The 23,637-nt window shown below is 42.7% G+C and overlaps 1 long non-coding RNA gene across 1 annotated transcript in view; it reads right to left on the reverse strand.

Annotated features, from left to right (window-relative positions):
- Nucleotides 1-246: 246 nt before the first annotated feature.
- LOC148145275 (uncharacterized) overlaps nucleotides 247-23,637 on the reverse strand; it is a 35,574-nt gene continuing 12,183 nt past the window's right edge. The window contains exon 3 of the long non-coding RNA XR_015761448.1: nucleotides 247-808. This is a non-coding gene — a long non-coding RNA (uncharacterized LOC148145275). The remainder of the gene's footprint in view (nucleotides 809-23,637) is intronic.

A 23,637-nucleotide genomic window follows, 5' to 3' on the forward strand; every position in this document is an offset into this window, starting at 1 on the left:
GACTCCATCTTACATTGTGGGCGGCACGGTGGCACAGTGGTTAGCACTGCTGCCTCACAGCGCCAGAGACCCGGGTTCAATTCCCGCCTCAGGCGACTGACTGTGTGGAGTTTGCACGTTCTCCCCGTGTCTGCGTGGGTTTCCTCCGGGTGCTCCGGTTTCCTCCCACAGTCCAAAGATGTGCAGGTCAGGTGAATTGGCCAAGTTAAATTGCCCGTAGTGTTAGGAATAGGGGTAAATGTAGGGGTATGGGTGGGTTTGCACTTCGGTGGGGCGGTGTGGACTTGTTGGGCCGAAGGGCCTGTTTCCACACTGTAAAGTAATCTAATCTACTTTAGTGTAACATGATATTTGATCACATGGACAGCCCAAAGGCTGGGCTAACCAGTCATAAGAGTGGAAATTAGTTTCTCATCTTGTCACTTTGAAAGTTTTCTTCTTGATTTTTTTGAATAAATGTGTGGCTTGAAGCTGGCAGATTTAACAGCAGCAGTGCAATTTCTAATTATTACAGTTTTTTTTAATCTGTTTGTAAAAGATCCTACAATTCTACCTGAATTGGGCAAATAACTTGGTCTAAGGTGCTACCTTGTGATAATCAGTGCTTACTGCAGGCAATGTGGTTGGCTGTCCAAAGTCATTGATTTTAATAAAAACCGAAATAACTACAGATGCTACAAATCAGAAACAAAAACAGAAATTCAAACAGAGGATCAGTGGTCGGCACAACATCGTGGGCTGAAGGGCCTGTTCTGTGCTGTACTGTTCTGTGTTCTATGTTCTAAAATCTCAGCAGGACTGGCAGCATCTGGGAAGAGAAATCAAAGTTAATGTTTGGGATCTGGTGACTCTTCCACAGAACTGATTTGGATCTTGAGTTTGCTCAGACAAAAAATGCTAATTTCACAGCATTTCCTGTGCTCTACAAAAATGTTCTACAAAATTGATCATTTCCTTTGAAATCATGAATTTTGTGGTAATTTCGCAGTCTCTGCACACGTGACAAGGCTTCTTTCTGAAGCAGCTGTTGCTTTTATGTCTCTGAATAATGGAGTATCCATTTTCAGACTTTGTCCACTGACAGTTGCAATATGATTTTTCTCAAGCTAGCATTTTGACAGCGACATAGCATAATTTTTTTTCTTTTAAAAAAGCTGTTCTCAGGATGAGGCCATTGCAAATAACATTAGCATTTCTGTCTTTCTTTCTCATTTGCCCTTTGAGAACATGGTGCAGTTCATTAACTAGCTGAGGAAGTCTTCTTGTTAGATTAGATTCCCTACAGTGTGGAAACAGGCCCTTCGGCCCAACACGTCCACACCGACCGTCCAAAGAGTAACTCACCCAGACCCATTTCTCTCTGACTAATGCACCTAACACCACAGGCAATTTAGCATGGCCAATTCACCTGACCTGCACAAATTTGGATTGTGGGAGGAAACCGGAGCACCCGGAGGAAACCTCACGCAGACACGGGGAGAATGTACAAACTCCACACAGACAGTCACCCAATGCTGGAATTGAACCTGGGTCCCTGGCGCTGTGAGGCAGCAGTGCTAACCACTGGGCCACTATGCTGTCATTTTTTTCTAACGGTAAAGAAATTAAGAATTAATAAAGTGACATTATTAAACTAGTTGAATTTCTGAATGATTATTGAACAGTTTCATCATTTTGTATTTGTACCAGCTTTTTAATTTAAAAAGAATCATTTACTGAAGTGGTTTAAAAAAAACTCAGAATGGCATTAATGATTTAGCTTTATAGAATGCTCCACTTTCTTGATTTCCTTAAACAATCTGTTAGCTTCAGTAACACCTTATATACAAGTATATCAAAGATCTCAGCTCTCAGAGATTTGTACTGTCAAGAATTACAACTCCCATTGAAACTGCAAAACCATTAAAATATGTTTTTCTTGATTCCTAAATTGTCCTTGGGTGAAGAGGGGGAGTTGGGGCAAGTTGTATTTTAACACAAATAAGGCATAGCAAAGCTAATATGTCATTGGTGTGTTTGGCTCTGGATTAGACCATTTTGTCAAATACTGTTTGTAAATAAGCTTTACATGCACATTGATCCTAATGTAGCTGTAGGCCAATGGCCAGACTATCATGAGAAATACCTTGAGGAAAGAGTTGTATGCATTATTAAAATTCCTTAAGCTGTCTTGCAAAATATTTGGAGTACCAGAATATTCTTCAGTTCACTTGTAATATTAATAAATTGTAAATTGGTGTTAGTTGCGGAACACAGAAGATGAAAGCATTAACGTGTATATGATGTCCAATTTCATGCTGTATTTTCCCTCCTCTTTTAGTTGGTGTGCAGTGGCTACAGTAAAGAATCACTTGAATAGAGAAAATTACAGCTGAGTGTGCTAAATGCAGAGTCGTTGAGAGAGAATGTTTACTTGGCTGGTGTCACATTAACTCTTGAAAGAGCTTGACTTGATCAAAGAAACTATTAACTGGTACAAGCTGACTGATGTACCCAGTATGCAACACTCATTCCTCTGCGTGGAATTGGAACATATGATAAAGATTCTCCTGAACTCCTACAAATCTTTTGCTTGAAATGTTTAACTGTGGACAATCAGCAAATTCCAACTGATGAACTTCACCAGTGGACCAAACTAATTTGTTGAATCACAAATTTGGTTGCATGGACTTAATGTCACCTTCACTTTATAACTATTTTTGAATATTTCAGACTAGATAATGGGGATCTGTGCGCCCAAGTAAAATACTGAAGCACTTTGCTGCTTGTGAGCAAGAAATGGTGCCTTTCACTGTCACGGCTACAAATTCTGTTATATTAAAGGTGCTAGGTTCACTGCCCACTCAAAGGCACATAGCATTTCCTGGGTAAAGCACCAATGATATTAGCCATGAGACATTAATTGCCATAATTGCACATTACAGAATTATTTTAAGTAGATCTGAATAGAAAAGGATGCAGTTAGTAATAACCCTTTAATTTTTTTAGGTAGAATATGTTTAGAATGAAGATTCATGTTTTGAAAATACTTTTTCTGTAAACACTAATTCTGAACCCAGACTGTACTCTTAAAGCAGGTTTTCTTTTAATTGAAATTTTAGTTCTGTACACAACCATATCACTTTTGTTTTGTGCTCTGTGAACAGAGACTGTTCATTTGTGCTAGTGGCAGTTTATAGGGCAAAAGCATTCAATGGCATTAATAACCACTGCAGATAGACATTTAATCCATGCAGGTGCAAAATATGTGTGGGAAAGATTGCACAAACATTTACCAGTTCACAGGTAGATCATTAAATCAGTTGTGAGATAGGTGAGGCAACGAGAAGTATATTAAAAAGCAAATGTTAGGATGAAGTTATGAATTCAACTAAAGCTTGTGCTATCATATTTATTAGTACATCCAATATTATAAAAGAATATTGACTTCTGAGTCACTTAAGTATTACTGCTGGTACCATTTCAAAGACTTGGCCTGCATAATGAACTGTGGATCTCTCGAAAGTATGATTTCCAGTGTTACTGTGAGCTGTTTCTATTAAAGTAAAATGGAACTAATTAACAAACCAAGTGCTCAGAACTTTTTAAATATAAAGCTGAATAGTCATAATTGAAAAGGTACATGAAAGACGAATTCAAGTATCTCTCTCTGGTGTGTACACCTATATTTTGCTGAAATTCTTCATTGGTAAAGAAGCATGAAGTGACAATGTAACAAAAACTAGAATATGAAGTGGAGGAAATAAAACTAAAACTTACTGAACACAGTGGTTGACTGAATTTTGGATTACATTCTACAACTTCCACGACCGTAAAAGGCTGTAGGATGGTTAGTCAGTTCTGGTGCTGGCATGTGGGCACGAAGGAGGTGCCCCAACAAATGTGAAGCACTTATAGACTGTGCAAATCCTTCTTGCGGCTTCTTTTGCTCTTCACTACTTTAGGTCCTTACAATCCAAGGCCTAGGCCTCTGCAGAGATAGAACACTGAAGACACCAGTATCATGTTATGTTCCATGGTCAGTATACCTTTAAGAGATACTCCCATGCCATCATCACAAATTCATAGGATGTGAAACGAGAAACATAAAGGGTTCAGACTCCATCTTCTCTTAGTGTAACATGATATTTGATTAAAAATCACACAACACCAGGTTATAGTCCAACAGGTTTAATTGGAAGCACTAGCTTTCGGAGCGACGCTCCTTCATCAGGTGATTGTGGAGGGCTCGATCGTAACACAGAGTTTATAGCAAAAATTTGCAGTGTGATGTAACTGAAATTATACATTGAAAAATCGAGCCCTCCACAATCACCTGATGAAGGAGCGTCGCTCCGAAAGCTAGTGTGCTTCCAATTAAACCTGTTGGACTGTAACCTGGTGTTGTGTGGTTTTTAACTTTGTACACCCCAGTCCAACACCGGCACCTCCGAATCATGATATTTGATCACACTGACAGCCCAAAGATTACAAAGCAGGGATTCTTCATTTCATGGGCATCAGGTCAATAGAAGGGAAATTAAAGATAAACAAGGAATTATTGACAGTATATAAATGGAATTACAATGTGAGCTACTTTGAGCTGAGGAATTCTTTGTCTGATCTTCCTTTCCATCAAATTTCTCTCCAGCAAAAGCCGCTTGACTGTTCCTGCTGCCCTCCCTCACCATTGCCATCTGTTGGTGGAGGTCATGGCGAACAACCCAGCTCTCTTGTTCAGTGTCCTCCATCACTGTCACCATTTGCTGTTGGAGGTCCTGTTATACGAGGATCACTTGAAGCATGACATACTGTCAAAAGCACACTGCTCTGGTGTAAACTAGTAGCTTAATAATGGCCAAGACACTTCTCTAGCTATATTAAAGTCAGTTGAAAGAAATACTTGTTGGATTCTTCAATGTCACGTATCTGTGTTTAGTTCCTTATGCTTTGAATGGTAACATAACCATTGCCACCTCAGATCAAGCTCCTTGCTGGAGGCAGACTCACACTCACCATCTCTAGGGTCAATGGTGATTCTAGATCGAGGAGTCACTGTTTAATAATAGAGATGAGAAGTTTTTAATCACAGCCTGGAGTCTTTGAAATTCTCGCCCTTGCAAGGTGCTGAAAAGAGAGGCTTTGAATATTTTTAAGGCAAAGGGAGATGGATTGTTGATAAGCAAGGGGGTGAAAGGTTATTGTGCGGAGGCTGAAATGTGGAATCACTAGGTCAGCTATGATCTTGCTGAATAGTCCAGTAGGCTGGAGGAGTCAAACGGCCCATTGTTGTTAACTCATTAAGTTCATACAATGACAACCCTGTGCCAGAGGATGCACCATCATCTATCTCCGACACAGCTTCCACCAGTACAGTACACCTATAGAGGGCTCCCATTTAGATTTGGGAGCACACATCCCAGTGAATGGTGGGGAACTGTGGCACCCATGACCCCTGACACTGTCTGTCTCATCCTGATGAGGGGACCTTGATTGTAGCCTCAGGAACCCTGTAGCAGAAGGTAAGGGAACATAAGCAGAGATGCCAGACATCTCCAACAATTTTCTGGGCAAACGTCCTGGGTTCTGCCATGTCCCCGGCATGTGGGTGCATGTGGAGAGTTTGGCAATGCCAATGGGGAGAGCCAAGGCCAACATATATTCTGCTGTGGCTGTAGCCATGGGCTCCATACTGTAATGGCTAAAGGAGACAAGACTGAGAACCTCTACGTAGCTGTCCTTTTTCCTCAGGGAGGCAGAGAGGAGTCATTGCCCTCAGAGATGGAGGGAGCACATTCATGCCTGCTCCAGGGCTCAGCTATCTCTCCCTGATGCACATCGTCAAGGAGACATTCCAAGATTACTCTCCACGAGGAGAAATGAATTGCTGTAGATGTGCTTCAAGCCATGCAGTGAAGCTGCAGGATCTGAATTCATGGTCACACCTGGCTGACTGGTATATGTCCAAATAGAAAACACTTCCTTGGGGCCACCTTTACAACTGAGCGTGTGTGAGACAAAGATCCTTATTCCATTGGTTGGGTACTCATCCCCAGCAGGCAATGGGACCTTGGTCACATAGGTATGTCACTCTTGAGCAAATCAGGTGTATATTTGATTGCATCTGGTATCCGTTGTCCACCTCTCTCTGGCCCTGGCATCCAATAAATGCTCATACAAAATAATAACCTCCGCCTGAGGCTAATCCAATTCTTCCTCGCCTAAGGACCAGTGCTCTCCCCCACTTCCAACCTGTTTTGATAGTTCTCCATACAGCAGGAGCAGGCTATTCAGCCTCTGAGCATGCTCTCTCATCGTCTTACATGATGATATGGTACAGAGGAAGCACTACTGTCCACAATACCCTCTGTGCTGCATACTGAAGAATTTTCCAGACTGAGCAGCACAGTGGAAGTACATTTTCTATCGTTTTCTCAATGATGGATCTTGTGGAGGTCTCTGCTGCATACTACCTCCCTACCAGTGCACTGGGAAGGTGCCTCTCTGTGAAGGTATCATTAGCAAGGCCCAGATAGGATAGGCCTTGCCACCCACGATCCAGCTACTGACTTGCCAGCTGCACCAAATGTAATAGCCAACGGGGCTCCCTGGGAATGATCATCGAGCTGCATGGTTCTTCCATTGTGGTCACTGCCCCATTGTATGCTGAAAGATTGGAGGCCCTTGTGATGCACATGTGCAGCTAACTGGTCTTTGTGGGCTCTAAAGGCCACCGGAGGGTGGTACGTGATCCCTCACACTTCAGAGATAGCCCAGAATCCAATGAGCTTGCCTCCTATCTGCCCCCTTTCTGAGGAGAGTTGGATTACTTCATTCACGTGATGGCAGAAGGCAGTACCCACCTCCATTATGCAGCCATTCTATTACAGGGATGACAAATATTGCGTATGTTGCTTGTGGTGCCCAGGGTACAATGATGGTAGAGAAACTAAGCATCACCTTGTGGGCACCGGCAAGGCTTTCCTGGCAAATCCATGTGGCATCACGGTCTGGCTACATATCCCTGTGACTGCTTGCTGGGACAACATCAGCTGTCTGTGGGACTGGCTCTCTGATACTCACAAGTAGTCAGTTTTCATGCTGAAGATGTGCTGCCACATCTCCAACAATACCTTCCCTGGATGCCTACCTCCTGGCCAGCTTCTCCTTTTGGCACTGACCCTGGAGCCTCTTTTGGCAGCTGCTGAAGGCTCTGCTTTCTTGGTTTGCCTTGACTTGTTTCCAACTTTGCAGGAATACCCACTGCATCAAATCCAGAATACATCCGTCAAGTTAACTGTTGGTAGGAGTTTACCAATGGAATGGTATTCCAGTGGTCTAAAGGGTATGGAGAAGTCATGGATTCTGATGTGTCCCAGACATTTGATGCCCATGGCTTCATCCATGGACAGGATGGTTACATCCATGGAGAGACAGGGCGAGCATACAGGCCTATGCTGCATTGCTCGAGCCCAGTGCAACGGAGGCTAGGGGAGAGGATCACAAGGTACGACCATCTTCCTTTGTGCCAGGTATGACTCTAACCAACAAAGATTGTTGCCTCTAATTCCCACCAGCTCCTGTTTATCCAGGATTCCTTGATGCCGCACTTGGCCAAATGCTGTCTTGGTTTCAAGAGCAGTCAGGGGAAGCACAGTAGTGTTGGGACGTGGGTGGTGGACGGGTGTCAGAGCACTCCAAGGCTCACTTTGGTGGATCACAAAGAGGGCAATGCAGTGAGCTTGCAATGTTGACAGACCGCAGGAATAGCCCACTGCAGGAAATGTGTGTCAAATCCCATGCGCCCTTACCTCCTTGACCAGTCTGCCACGAGGGACCTTACCATTAGCCTTACTAAAGTCCGCAGACCACATCAAAGACATCACCCGAATCAACACTCCTGATTATTTCTAAAAGAAAATTCAACTAAACTTGCCAAACGCAACCCTTCCTGAACAAGTCCTTGTTGGCTCTCTCTGATTAATCTGTGTCTCTTCAACTGCAGATACATTCTGTCCCTCAGAATTCATGTTGGTTATAACCGAACACATCCCCTGTTCAAATAGTACACGGACTCGCAGAGATGGACTGACAGTTTGTGAACCACAATGACAGTGCCTCCACGTCAAGACCCCAATGGTAAAAGGGAAAACTCCCACATTGACAATGCTCCCTCCTCACTTCTAGCTGGTGTCTCTGCCACTTCCGGATGGATGGCTGGTGGGGGTGGGAGCAGGGTGGGTGGTCTCACCATGGAATGTCTGGATGGTGGACAAGGCTAGAGATGGTGATGCATCTGCAAGCTATCGGTACATCAACCCTTCTGCACAGAACAGAATACTGTCGAGAAGATTTCCACAAGTCAGCGAGGAATGTGGAATTGGGATTCTCAGTGAAGGGTCTTTGAGGCCATGTCAGAGCAAACAAGCAAAGGAACCAGTAGGGAAAAGTTACTTTCACACAGCGAGTTGTCAGCATTAAAGATGAATGGAAACAAATTGCATAGTATGAGTCAAAAGGAAATACTTGGAAACATTATGAACAAAATCCTGACTCTGTCCAGGGAAACGGGCAAGTGAATGGGACTAATCACGTCTCTCTCTGTCAAAGTGCCAGCATGGTTACAATTGGCCTAATGGCCTCTCTCTGTATAATTCCATAACTTCAAAGATCTTTTCACGGTTAGTTAAAGAAATATTGAGGCTGTCAGTCAATCAAAGATCATTAGAATGCGTCCAGCTGAGAGGTAAATGTTAAAGGGAGGGAACATATTATTAAATTAATAATCAGTGAGAGATGCCAGCTGATGAAGGTTATCCATCCATCAATGATAGACTGATGTGTTTTCTCTCTGCAGACAATTTTATGAAGAGTTTGGAGTCACAATATGCGCCAGCTATCTTTCTGTGCAGAATGAAAATTGCAGGCAATGCTATTATTTCTTGTTTAGAAAAGCAGTACTTTGTTAATAGCAGCAGTATGGAGTGAATGTCATTGTGAATCACAGGTCAGTTAGGTCATGGATGTACAATTCGATACATCCTAAGGTTTGCTGGAAAGAGGGGAACAAATAGATTTGAATGTCCTTTCACTATCCTCACGTTCCTCAAGGAGAAACAACCTGTTGGAAATTAACACTTTCCGGGAAAAATGGTCCCTCGCTGTTCACAAAGCCTTCAATTAAAACAACTAATTTCATATTTAGCCAATAGTAACTACAGAGTTGTACAGTCATACAGCATCTAAAAAGACCGTACGGTCCAACTGATCCATTCAACCAAGGTTCCCAAATTAAACTAGTACCACCTGCCTATGTTTGGCCCATGTTCCTCAAATCCTTTCCTATTCATGTCCCTGTCCAAATGTCTTTTAATGTTGTTACTGTACCTGCATCTACCACTTCCTCTGGCAGTTCATTCTGCATATGAACCACCCTCTGTGAGAAATAATTACCCCTCAGGTCCCTTTAAAACTTTCTCCCATCATCTAAAAGTTATGCCCTGTAGTTTTGAGGGTAGTTGCAATGTTAGGCTAAGGAAAAGACCATGACTATTTACCCTATCTATATCCCTCATGATTTTATAAAACTATATAAGGTCACCCCTAAACCTCCTACGCTCCAGGGAAAAAAGATCGCAGCCTATCCAGCCTCTCCACAAATCTCCAGTCCTGGTATCATCCTTGTAAATCTTTTCTGCACCCTCTCCAATTAAATAATATCCCTCCTTTAGTAGAGTGACCAGAACTGTACACAGTATTCCAAAAGTGGCCTCACCAATGTCCTATACAGCCCCAATATGACACCCCAACTCCAAACCTCAATGTTCTGATCAATGAAGGCAAGCATGCCAAATGCCTTCTTCAACACCTTGTCCACCTGCGATGCCACTTTCAAGGAAACCCGAGGTCTCTCTGTTCGACAACACTCCCCAGGGCCCTACCATTAACTGCAAAAGTCCTGCCCTGATTTGTCTTACCGAAATGCAACACCTCACATTTATCTAAATTAAACTTCATCTGTCACTCCTTGGCCCGATGGCTAAGCTGATCACAACCCTATTGTTCTTCTTCACTATCCATTATACCACCAATTTTGGTGTCATCCCCAAACTTAGTAACCATGCCTCCTATATTCTCATCGAAATTGTATATATATATAAATGACAAACAAGAGAAGTCATATTAACCAGCTCCCTGGACAGGGAACCCATGAGGCCAGGTGGGATGATGTGATTAGACCCCTGTCCATTAACATTTGAATTGTGTAAGATTGGGTGAATGAACTTTCAAACTAGGAAAAAGGTAGGGCAGGCAGTAAAATGACCACTAATCCTGATTCTATCAGTTTCCAGATATTGTCGAAGGTCAAACTGCTCACATACATATTTCAGGACATGTCATTGGTGATTCCTTGGTGTTGGAGCCTATTGAGGCCATCAGTCAATCAAAGGGCTTCCTGGCTAACACATAAATTGAAACTGACAATGAGTTGAAGCACTGAGAAAGTGGATGGCACCAGTCTTGGAAGGTGGTCACATAAATGCAGTGAGGGCGTATTTGTGCTGTGAAGCCTGAGCAATGGAGATCAGAGACAGGAGAATACAGGCCAGAGGATAATAGCACCATCCCTTGCTTCTTCTGCCATTCAACAAGAGTATGACTTCAGCCTGCTCTTACACATACACAATCACTTTAAATATCTCTGTTTACAGTGGTCACCCACTTCTATTGGATGAAGAATGACAACCATCAACTAATTGCATTAATGTCAATGTCAAAGTTGTAAGTTGTAATATCTTAACCAGAAAACTCAACATTTACTTATTATTTTGCATCTAATTAATTAACACATTGAATGTCAGAAATATATAAGTAATTAACAACCCTCATTCAATTATCTTTTGTGTATCTAAACCCTTCTAATCCTCTCTAAGTGGTGTGGGGCTGGTTTGCACTGGATGTGACTGTATTGGGTAAAGCTGTAGTTTAGAGTCGAGCTGGAGACACTGAACTACCCGTTCCTATGCAGAAAGAATAATTCCTGTTGTAGTAGAATTCCTATTATAGCACCACTCTCTTAATCAGCCAGTCACACACACAGGAGCAGGATCATGTTCATACAAAAACACTCATTCTACACAGTGGAAACTGGTTTAACAAATTCTATTGAGACATTTATATGTAGCAAAAAGGCAAAACATACTAATAAATACCTCCAGAATAAGCCAAGAATGAACTTCACTGTATAGTTTGGAGTTTAGAAGGATGAGAGGTGATCAAATTGAAATGTATAAGATCTTGGTAGGGCTTGATTGATTGAATGTCAAGAAAGAATTCTGCCTTTGTTGGAGGAGACTAGGACAGGGGTGTGTCTTTTCTCATCAGCTTGTTCCTGATGGATTTCCATCAGGTTAGTCCATGGTTCTGGGCAAATTACTGCAATAGTCTGTCACTGCCTTCTGCAGGATGGCTGACCAGGAGACTCTCCTGCACTTATCACTTGCCATTGGCTTATCAGAAGGACCTGCACACAATCAATTTGTTTGGCTAGATTACAAATGCATCTTCCATGACCAACAACTCCCTGGGTTGGATTCAAACCCAGAATGATTTTTAGCCCAGAGGTAGAACCAATTGCACAACCTGAACCCTTCACACCAGAGAAAACAATTTAAAAGAATCAAGATTTCCGTTCCAGGCAGAGGTGAGGTGAAACTTTCTTTCAGAGGGTCATTTGGGACTGGAAAACAGTGGAGGCTGTTTGCTTTATCCTGAGCAGCCAATTCTGCTCCCTGCACACAGAGACACTGGTCTGGAGTATCTCTGGCTGTTGGTATCTGCATGGGCACTGTCCCTGAGGCTGCTTGCTCCTTATCTCTTACTAAGGCCCCTCAATTCCTTCTGCGCTGTAACACTCCTTTTATTTACATCTTTACATGGTAGGCTATCAAATACAACTCTCTCGTGCAGTGTCTAAGACCTCTCTCTTCACAAACTCACCCCACACTGCTGTTACTGATATCAAAGCAATAAGTTACACCACCATGATTTCCACAAATCTCATTATACCACAGCTGGATGACTGATCTTATCCCAGGCAGAGTGAGATAGGCTTTTGAGAAGCAGGGGAGTCAAGGGCAGCAAAAAAGAAAATGGAGTTGAGACCACAAATAGATCAACCATTGATTGGTAGAGCAGGTTCAAAGGACCACATGGCTTACGCCAGCTCCTAAATCCCATTTCCTATGAACTTGTGTCTATATATCGTCAGGACATCCCAAGGTGCATTCCAACCAATGAAATGCTTTTCAAAGTGCATTCACTGCAATAATGTTGAGGGTATATGGCCCAACCAGAGGAAGCTCCCACAAATAGCAGTATGACCAAATAATCTGTTTTTAATAATGCTTGTCAAGGAATAAATTGTTGGCCAGGATAGAGGGCGATCTCGCTGCTCTTCTTCAGGATGGTACCATGAGCTCACTTATGCCTTTCAGAGAGAGAGAGAGAGAGCAGATATGGTCTCAGTTGCAGAAAGTCAGCCTTTCAAACAGTGCAGCACTCCCTCAGTACTGCAGTACTGAAGTAATAATATAAATATGTAATAAACATATTCTATTCAACAAGGCCAAGTCTATCTTCTGCCTGAGACATCATGAGGGTATCCTTCCCCACTGGGTTTCAGTAATGTAGGCTAGATGGTTATTCAGTGTTGCCAGAAGATTTATATTGTGTTTGTATGTTCAGCTTGTTTAAACATCAGCTGGTGTACTCTGGCTCCTTCTCAGAAAAGATCATTATTTCAAATCTCAAGTGTCAGGCAGCAGAAGTTTCCAAAAAAGCAAAAGAGTTGTTTGTCTTTCTATTGTAATGTCTGGTCTGTTAAATTAATAAACCTGGTTGCCAGGAAACATGAAGCTTGGCTCAATCTCCATGGGCAAAACACGTGTATGTAATTTGCTTCTAAAATATGTACTTTCTTATGTTGTAAATAGAATCTTTACTTTGTGTTTCATGAGAATATAATTGGGAATTAAATTTTAAAGTGTCCTAAATGCTAGTCATATGAAGAATTAGTTCTGGATTTGTAAAATGGGGTCTTTTTCAGGTTTCCCAGAGATCGGTGTATGGGTTTGTTCAGGAATTATGATGTGCAGTCAGATGACAGTGCTCCTGTTCTGAATGACACCAACTCAAGACTTTGCAAAGAGCTTTGGAGAGCAATTCATTGAAGGCATTGAAATTTCTTCCCAATTTCCTGTGAAAGATAATTAACCCCTAATGGACTTTGTTGATGCATGTGCATTTAGATACATCATGCCCATAATATTTGCTGAATTATTTGTGTTTCATCTTCCTTTGTGTTCCCTGGTTCTACTATGTTGGATACAATGAAGTTGGTGTGTGTTTGTCATAGAGTTCCTTTTAGAGTCTGAGAAATGCCAATCATAGACTTATACACTTAATGGTCATGCCCTGGGAGTGTTGCTGAACAAAGAGACTTGGAGTGCAGGTTGATAGCTCCTTGAAAGTGGAGTTGCAGGTAGATAGGGTAGTGAAGAAGGCGTTCGGTATGCTTTCCTTTATTGGTCAGAGTATTGAGTACAGGAGTTGGGAGGTCATGTTGTGGCTGTACAGGACATTGGTTAGGCCACTGTTGGAATATTGCGTGCAATTCTGGTCTCCTTCCTATCGGAAAGATGTTGCAAAACCACAAGATACCAGGCTAATGTTTAATTAAGAACAGTCAGCATGGTTTTGTTCAGGGCGATCATATCTTTCCAACTTGATCGAATTATTCAAAGAGGTGTGTAGATGAGGGCAATGTTTTTGGTGTGGCTTACTTGGACTTCAGTGAGGCTTTTGATAGCATCCCACATGGGTGACTGATAGCAAAGGTTAAAGGCATGGGATCCTAGGAAATTTGGTAAATGGGATCCACAATTGGCTGTGTGGCAGGAAGCAGAAGATGATGGTTGAGGGATGTTTTTCCAATGGAGGTCTGAGTGTAGTGGGGTCCCACATGGGTCAGTGCTGGGGCCCTTGCTGTTTGTGATTTATATAAATAATTTAAACTTGAATATAGGAGGGTTGAGATCAGCAAATTCACAAACTATACAAAGATTGGGTGGGGTGGTAAATAGAGTGGAGATTAACTTTAGATTACAGGAAGATATAGTCAGGTTGATCAGTGGCGAATGGAAATTCTATCTCGATAAATGTGAGGTGATGCACTCAGGAAGGACAAACAAATCAAGATAATGAATGGTAGGCTCTGGGAAGATCAGAGGCTTCTTGGTCTCCTTGGTGCAGATGTACACCGGTTCCTTAAGGCATCAAGAGCAAGTGGATAAAGTAGTCAAGACGGCATATGGGATGCTTGCCTTTATTAGTCAAGCCATAGAGTTTGAAGCAGGAGGTTATGCTAGAACAACACAAAACGTTGATTAGGCCACAGCTAGGGTGTTGTGTGCAGTTCTGGAATCCATATTATAGGAGGGATGTGATGGAAATGGAGAGGTGCAGAGGAAATTTAACAGGAAGCGGCCTTGGGCTGGAGAGTTCCAGTTGAAGAGAGATTGGACAAGCTGGAGTAGTTTTCCTGAAAGCAGAGGAGACTGAGAGAGGGTCATGATTAAGATTTATAAAATTATGAGGGTTATAGATAAGATAGACTGGAAAAAAATGTTTCTGTGATGGAGAGATTAATGGACCATTAAGGATTTAAGGGAAAATGCAAAAAGTTTACAGGAGATGAGAGAAAAAATGTTTTCATCCAGAGGGTGATGGGAATCTGGAACTCTCTGTCTGTAAGGGTGGGAGAAGCAGAAACCCTCATAACATTGAAGGAGGATTGAGATGTGCCCTTGTGATATCAAGGTATACAAGGCTAAGGGCCAAATGTTGGGAAAATGGGATAAGGATAGCTTGGTAAAATCTTCTTGACTGACGCAGACTCAATATGCTGAATGGCTTTTTTTATGTGCTGTGGATCTCAATGACTCTATGACTATGACCTTTGTTCCAGGAAGGTGGGTTCAAAACTACTTCAGTTTGACACTTGAATTTAATTTAAAAAAAAAGGAATAGAAAGCCAGGTAACCAATGCTGATTGTAGTAAAACCCCATTTGGTTTAGTAATGTCTTTTGGCAATCTTTTGGAAATCTGTATTCGTTACTCAGTCTGACCTACATTTGACCCACCACCATGCCATCTGAGCAACCAAACATGGGTGATAAATGCCTAGCCAGCAACATTCCTGCCACATGAGTGAATTTAAATATAAAAACATATACAAAATGCTCTGTGCATATAGACTTGAATTATGGAAAATCTCACTTGTATGATCAATTTGAAAGCTTTGCAGTCTGGAGAACATTTTAGGACAGTTAATTCTGGATGGATATTTTCCTCACGTATTGATGCCATAACCCCTGCTTCTGTCCGCCCCATCTCCGTTATATTTATTTTTTTTCAGCCTTCAATTTTTTTTAATTTCAGGTTGTCTCAATTCCTGGAGGGTTGGCAACCCAAGCTGAGCTGGTAGCCTTTTTCTAAATGCTAATGGCAATTAGAACTACATAGACTGCATTTAAAAGAACCGAAACCAGCATATCCCATTCTAAGAGATGAAAGACTTAACCTAAATTTGTTTAATATGTCATTACAGCTCCATGACACTGTAACCCTTTTGCTATAATTTCTGTGTCTTATGATCTTACACTCCACAACCACCTGATGAAGGAGCAACACTCTGAAAGCCAGTGCTTCCAAATAAATCTGTTGGACTATAACCTGGTTCTGTGTGATTTTTAATGACACAGACTGCAGATGAGAAAACCTTTTAAATGTGAAATACCATTTACACTTGTTCTGGCCCAGCTGTTGGATGGTGTCCTTGCTGGAAGAGGAGACAGTCCCAGGTTTGGGAGGTGGAGTAGCTCCACCTGGTGGCAAAAGGACTAAAGGACAAAAGAAGAATTACTGGTTTAGAAACTGACATTTCCACGATGTTATGTAAAATGTAGTGTGAGGCTGATAAAGTGTGATTGAGTTATTATAGACACATACAGCATGGAAACTTACTCTTCACCCAATCAAATCCCAACAATGTGTAACCTTTTAACATATTGCACACACAGACCATAAAACTATTTGATACACAACATTACAGCGCAGTACAGACCCTTCAGCCCTCGATGTTGCATCGACCTGTGGAACCAATCTGAAGCCCATCTAACCTACACTATTCCATTCTCATCCATATGCCTATCCAATGACCATTTGAATGCCCTTAAAGTTGGTGAGTCTACTACTGTTGCAGGCAGGGCATTCCACGGCCCCTACTACTCTCTGAGTAAAGAAACTACCTCTGACGTCTGTCCTATATCAATCATCCCTCAATTTAAAGCTATGTCTCCTCGTGCTAGCCATCACCATCCGAGGAAAAGGCTCTCACTGTCCACCCAATCTAATCCTTTGATTATCTTAATTAAGTCACCTCTCAACCTTCTCTCTAATGAAAACAGCCTCAAGTCCCTCAGCCCTTCCTCATAAGACCTTCCCTCCATACCAGGCAACATCCTAGTAAATCTTCACTGAGTCTTTCCAAAGCTTCCACATCCTTCCCATAATGCAGTGACCAGAACTGTACGCAATATTCCAAATGTAGCTGCACCAAAGTTTTGTACAGCAGCATTATCTCATTGTTCCAAAACTCAATCCCTCTACCAATAAAAGCGAACACACATATGCATTCTTAACAACCTTATCAACCTCTGCAGCAACTTAAAAGGATCAGTCTACCTGGACACTGAAATCACTCTGCTCATCTACACTACCAAGAATCTTACCATTAGCCCAGTACTCTGTATTCCTGTTACTCCTTACAAAGTTACTCACCTCACACTTGTCCGTATTAAACTCCATTTGCCACCTCTCAGCCCAGCTCTGCAGCTTATCTGTGTTTCTCTGTAACCTACAACATCCTTCATCACTATCCACAACCCTACTGACCTTAGTGACATCTGCAAATTTACTAACCCATCCTTCTATGCCCTCATCCAGATCATTTATAAAAATGACAAACAACAGTGGAACCAAAAAGATCCTTGTGATACCCCACTCGTAATTGAACTCCAGGATGAATATTTTCTATCACCCACCACTCTCTGTCTTCTTTTAGCTTGCTAATTTTTTATCCAAACTGCTAAATCACCCTCAATCCCATGCCTCTGTATTTTGTGCAATAGCCTATGGTGGAGAACCTTATCAAATGCCTTACTGAAATCCATATATACCACATCAACTGCTTTACCCTCATCCACCTGTTTGGTCACCTTCTCAAAGAACTCAATAAGTTTTTGTGAGGCACGACCTACCCTTCCCAAAACCATGTTGACTATCCCTAATCAACTTACTCGTTTCTAATGATTATAAATCCTATCACTTATAACCTTTTCTAACATTTTGTCCACAACCAAAGTAAGGTTCACAGGTCTATAATTTTCAGGGTTGTCTCTACTCCCCTTCTTGAACAAGGGAACAACATTTGCTATCCTCCAGTCTTCTGGCACTATTCCTGTAGACAATGCCGACATAAATATCTAAGCCATATAGAAGCAGATTTTGGCCATTCGGCCCCTCGAGTCTTCTCCACCACTCATCATGGTTGGTATGTTTCTCAACACCATTCTCCTGTCTTGTCCCTGTAAGCCTTGATTCCCTTAGTAATCAAAAACCTACCTCTGTCTTAAAGATGCTCAATGACTTGGCCTCCACTGCTTTCTGTGGCAATGAGTCCCACAGACTGATCACCTTCTTATTTAATAGCTGCCTATGTGGCACCTTGTCAAAGACCTTTTGGAAATCCAAATAGATCACATTCACTGGCTTTCCTTTGTCTCACTTTCTCATTATCTCCTCAAAAAGTCTAAGAGATTTGTCAGGCATGACCTCCATTTAAAAAGCCATGCTGAGTCAGCCCTATTTTACCATGCACTGCCAAGTACTCTGGATTCTTATCCTTCATAATTGCTTCTAAAATATTACCAGTATTCATGGTCAAGCTAAACCAGCTTACAGTTTCCTGTCTTCTGCCTCCCTTCCTTATTAAACAGGGGTATTGCATTTGCCAATATCCAGTTCCTAGGGACTCTTTTTAACTCCAGTGATTCCTGAAAGATTACCACCAATGTCTCCACAATCTCCTTGGCTATCTCCTTCAGAACCCTAGGGTGGAGTCCATCTGGTCTGGGTGATTTATCCACCTTCAGATCTTTCAGGTTCTCCAGCACCTTCTTAGTGATGGCCTCTATACTCACCTCTGCCCCCTGACTCTCTTGAACTTTTGGAATGCTGCTGGTATCTTCCACTGTGAAAACTAATGCAAAGTACCTGTTCAATTTTTTTACCATTTCTTTGTTCCCCATTATTACTTCTCCAGCCCCATTTTCCAGCATTCCAATATGCATTCTTGCCTCTCTCTTACCTTTTTTGTGTCTAAAAATAATTATTGCAATCTTCTTTTAAATTACAAGCTAGCTTACCCTCACATTCCATCCTCCCACCCTCTTATTGCTTTTTCAGTTTTCTGCTGGTTATAAAGGCTTCCTAATCCTCTGGCCTCTCACTGATCTTCACTACATTTGTATACTTTTGCTTTTATGCTGTTGCTGACTTTCCTTGTTAGACCAAAGTGTTACCTTTAAAATTTTGCAATTTGACTATGGGTTGATAAGTCTGTATTTGACTGGATCAAGTCATCAGAGGAAAATGCTGTACCCTGTATCACAAAGGGTACCTTTGTAAAAGATGCAGCGGCTATCACAGGAAATGCTCCACTCTAACATATATCTTTGAGGATAGATCTTTTTTGGTGGAATCTGATTTTTCAGTAACTCACCTGAAACCTGAACTCAGAGATTGCTGTCTGCCAGTATCTAGCATCTTCTGTTCCTGGCTTGCAACATCTGGGCATTTATTTCTATGCTTGTTGGAACAGCAAAAGCTCAAGGTGACAAAGGGATAAAGGAGGGTATCAGCACAGAGGAGCTGAGGCAGGGATGGAACTGGCTCAATGTGTAGGTTTCAATGTTAGGGTGAAAATTGAAACATAGAGTTCTAAGCCCCCAAGGCCTGAACTCTAAACTCTAGAATTTCCACTCTAAATCTCTCAGATTTACACATTTATTCTACATAAGACTGACCTCTTTGACCAGACCTTTGAAATGCTCTACCAGTATCTTTCTATCTCTATCCATGACAAACTTACTCCAAAGTGCACCTGTCAATTAGAGTCTCAGAGTTATAGAGATGGAAAGAGAGCCTTTGGTCCAAATAGTCCATGCCAACCAGATATCCCAACTCAATCTAGTCCTGCTTGCCAGCACCCGGCCCATATCCCTCTAAACCCTTCCTATTCATATACCCATCCAGATACCTTTTAAATGTTGTAATTGTACCAGCCTCCACTACTTCCTCTGGCAGCTCACTCCATACATGTACCACCTTTTGCGTGAAAACATTGCCCCTTAGGTCTCTTTATATCTTTCCCCTCTCACTCTAAACCTATGCCCTCTAGTTCTGGACTCCCAATCCCAGGGAAAAGACCTTGTCTATTTACCCTATCCACACTCCTCATGATTTCATAAACCTCTATAAGGCCACCCTTCAGCCTCCGACGCTCCAGGGAAAACAGCCCCAGCCTTTTCAACCTCTTTTGATAGCTCAAAACATCCAAACCTGGCAACATCCTTGTAAATCTTTTCTGAACCCTTTCAAGTTTCACAACACCTTTCCGATAGGAAGGAGACCAGAATTGCACGCAATATTCCAAAAGAGACCTAATCAACATCCTGTTCAACCACAACATGACCTCCCAACTCCTGTACTCAATTCTCTGACCAATAAAGGAAAGCATACCAAATGCCTTCTTCACTATCCTATCTACCTGCAACTCCACTTTCAAGGAGCTATGAACCTGCATTCTAAGTTCTCTTTGTTCAGCAACATTTCCTAGGACCTGACCATTAAGTGTATAAGTCCTGATAAGATTTGCTTTCCCAAAATGCAGCACCTCGCATTTATCTGAATTAAACTCCATCTGCCACTCCTCAACCCATTGGCCCATCTAATCAAGATCCCATTGTAATCTGAGGTAACCTTCTTCACTGTCCACCACACCTCCAATTTTGATGTCACCTGAAAACTTACTAACTATACCTTTTAAGCTCACATCCAAATCATTTATATAAATGATGAAAAGTAGAGGACCCAGCACCGATCCTTATGGCACTCCACTGGTCACAGGCCTCCAGTCTTAAAAACAACCCTCCACCACCACCCTCTGTCTTCTACCTTCGAACCAGTTCTGTATCTAACCTTGAGATCTAACCTTGCTAACCAGTCTTCTTTGGGGAACCTTGTCGAACGCCTTACTGAAGTCCATATAGATCACGTACACCACTCTTCCCTCATCAATCCTTTTTGTTACTTCTTCAAAAAACTCAATCAAGTTGTGAGACATGATTTCCCACACAGAAAACCGTGTTGGCTATCCCTAATCAATCCTTGCCTTTCCAAATATATGTACATCCTGTCCCTCATGATTCACTCCCACCATTGAGGTCAGGCTCACTGATCTATAGTTCCCTGGCTTATCCTTACCACCTTCCTTAAATAGCAGCACCACATTAGCCAACCTCCAGTCTTCTGGCACTTCACTTGTGACTATTGATGATACAAATATCTCAGTAAGGGGCCCAGCAATCACTTCTTTAGCTTCCCACAGAGTTCTAGGGTATACCTGATCATGTCCTGGGGATTTATCCACCTTCATGTGTTTCAAGACATCCAGCACTTCCTCCTCTATAATATGGACATTTTTCAAGATGTCACCATCTATTTCCCTACATTCTGTATCTCCCATATCCTTTTCCTCAGTAAACATTGATGCAAAATACTCGTTTAGTATTTCCCCTATCACAAAGGCCACCTTGCTGATCTTTGAGGGGCCCTATTCTCTCCCTAGTTACCCTTTTGTCCTTAATGTATTTGTGAAAACCGTTTGGATTCTCCTTAATTCTATTTGCCAAAGCTATCTCATGTCCCCTTTTTGCCCTCCTGATTTCTCTCTTAAGTATACACCTACTGTCTTTATACTCTTCTAAGGATTCACACTATCTTTACTGTCAATCCCTGACATATGCTTCCTTCTTTTTCTTGACCAAACCCTCAATTTCTTGAGTCATCCAGCATTCCATACACCTACCAGCCTTTTCTTTCACCCTGACAGGAATATACTGTCACTGGACTCATTATTATCTCATTTCTGAAGGCTTCCCATTTTCTAGCCATCCCTTTACCTGCGAACATCTGCCCCCAATCAACTTTTGAAAGTTCTTGCCTAATACCATCAAAATTAATCTTCCTCCAATTTAGAACTTCAGCTGTTAGATCTAGTCTATTCTTTTCCATCACTATTTTAAATCTAATGGAATTATAGTCGCTGGTCCCAAAGTGCTCCCCCACTGACACCTCAGTCACCTGCCCTGCCTTATTTCCCAAGAGTAGGTCAAGTTTTGCACTGTCTCTAGTAGGGAAATGCACATACTGAATCAGAAAATTGTCTTGTACACACTTAACAAATTCCTCTCCATCTAAACCCTTAACACTATGGCAGTCCCAGTCTATGTTTGGAAAGTTAAAATCCCCTACCCTAACCACCCTATTATTCTTACAGATAACTGAGACCTCCTTACAAGTTTGTTTCTCAATTTCCTGCTGACTATTAGGGGGGGGGCTATAACACAATCCCAATAAAGGTGATAATCACTTTCTTATTTCTCAGTTCCACCCAAATAACTTCCCTGGATGTATTTCCAGGAATATGCTCCCTAAAAAAATTGCCTTAAGTATTTTGTTAGATTAAATATGCTATTTAAATGCGAGTTATTCTTGTTGTCTGATATGTCAGAGCCTGTCGCCTATTTTCACAAATTAAATATTTTCCTCCTGCTCCTTTCACTCACCCCTGACCAATCCGTTCCTTTTACAGAATCATGGGACAGTACAGTTCTGCTGGTTTGTACTGCCCCCTGCTGACACCCACATATATTACTGCCTGGAACACCAGGTACCTACTTCACTGAGTGATACAATGATTTACATTTGTACGTACTTAATGCCAGCTCTTAAACCATTTTGAGTAGACTGGATTATTTTGAAGTGCTATGGCTCAGTGCTTGCAAGTAATCTTGCATCCACTTTGCACAAAAGTTGCCACAAGCAGCATGAAATGAGTCTTAAACTGATGGGCTTAGTTAAAGAGGAATTATTGTTGTGGTAATTCTCCAAATCTTTACTGAATAATGCCAGGGGAAGTTTAGCATTCATATGTCAGCAATTCTACCTGTCCCCGGTGTTGCGAATCCCTTCACCGTCAGGACCGACCACCTGAAGGTGCTGGGTATTTGGTTCGGAGGGGCTGGGGTGTGCGCCAAGTCTTGGGAGGAGCGTATCAGCAAAGTGAGGCAGAAACTGGGCAGATGGACTCTACGGTCGCTCTCTATCGCGGGAAAAAACCTGGTCATCAGGTGTGAGGCACTGTCATTGCTGTTATACGTGGCACAAGTCTGGCCTATTCCCAGAACCTGTGCCGCTACAGTCACTCGGGCCATCTTCCAGTTTATATGGAGGTCAAAGATGGACCAGGTCCGAAGGGACTCGCTGTACAAAGATCTGGGCAACGGGGGAAAAAATACACCCAATGCCACCCTCACCCTGATGGCCACCTTTGTGTGTGGCTGCATCAAGCTGTGCGTGGATCCCCGGTACACAAACGCCAAGTGTCACTACATACTGAGGTTCTACCTGTCCCCGGTGTTGGGAAGGATGGGCCTGGCCTCGCTGCCGCGGAATGCTCTGAGTAGTTGGACCGTTCCGTATCACCTGTCCTTGGAGGAGAAGTTTATGAAGAAAAACACCTTTGACCACAAGTCCATCAGGAAGTGGTCAGCACGTAGTGTCCTTGAGACCCTTCGGGAAAAGGAGAGGGCGGATCCTATCGAGCGGTTCCCTGAGCAGACTGTCAAAGCCATTTGGCAGAATGCCTCATCGCCAGAACTTTCCAACAAGCACCAAGACATGGCTTGGCTGGTGGTGAGAAGGGCTCTGCCTGTGAGATCCTTTATGCACGCCCGGACTCTCAGCTGCACCGCACGTTGCCCTCGAAGCGGCTGCGGGGCGGACGAGACTGTCTCACACCTCCTTCTGGAATGTGCCTACGCAGAAGAAGTCTGGAGAGGAATGCAGTGGTGTTTCTTGAGGTTCGTCCCGAGCAGCTCCGTGACGCGGGACTCCGTGCTCTACGGCCTGTTCCCCGGGACGCACACCGAGACGAACATCAACTGTGCCTGGAGGATCATCAACTCGGTGAAGGATGCTCTCTGGGCAGTCCGAAACCTGTTGATCTTCCAGCTGAAGAAGTTGACCCCGACTGAGTGTTGCAGACTGGCACATTCCAAGGTCCAGGACTACGTGTTGAGGGATGCCCTGAAGTTTGGGGCAGCTGCCGCCAAGGCGCGATGGGGAAAGACCACCGTGTAATGTCTGCCTGCCTAAGCACAGGGGTCCGATGCAGTAAGGGGTCTCAGCTG

This window comes from Chiloscyllium plagiosum, unplaced genomic scaffold (genome assembly GCF_037043375.1).
Source record: "Chiloscyllium plagiosum isolate Xiang-an unplaced genomic scaffold, Cpla_swu_hap1 HiC_scaffold_25, whole genome shotgun sequence".
Lineage (NCBI taxonomy): Eukaryota > Metazoa > Chordata > Chondrichthyes > Orectolobiformes > Hemiscylliidae > Chiloscyllium > Chiloscyllium plagiosum.